Here is a 473-nt window from a genome sequence, read left to right on the forward strand (position 1 = left end):
GCAGCCAGAGTGGTTCACAGACATGCATGCAAGGAAAAAAAAAAGTCATACACATAAAAATAAAATGAATAAAATTCTAAAGACAAGAAAACTTATTTTCGTGTACAAACGTCTATCTATGTGTGTGTGCATGGGTGCCCACAGCGACCAAAAGAGGGTATCAGAGAATCTGGAGCTGCAGTTACAGGCAGTTGTGAGCCACCTGGTACGGTACCAAGCACTGTCACCACTGAGCATGCTCTGACATGCTCGGTCATAGTGCTTTCTGCCATGGATATGGCCGTCGTGGGTTAAGGATACCCCCGTGTGGGTGTGGACCTGTGTAGGCAGAACTGTACCATGGCTTCTGACCAAGGCGGGCGTCTAGAGCAGGAAACACATGAGAAGCCCTTCCCCTCCCACCCACACCGCCCCCCCTCGGGTTGTGGTGGGATCCTGGATGTTTCTCCAAGTTTGCTTATATGGAGTCTGGA

This window comes from Chionomys nivalis, chromosome 8 (assembly GCF_950005125.1).
Source record: "Chionomys nivalis chromosome 8, mChiNiv1.1, whole genome shotgun sequence".
Classification (NCBI taxonomy): domain Eukaryota; kingdom Metazoa; phylum Chordata; class Mammalia; order Rodentia; family Cricetidae; genus Chionomys; species Chionomys nivalis.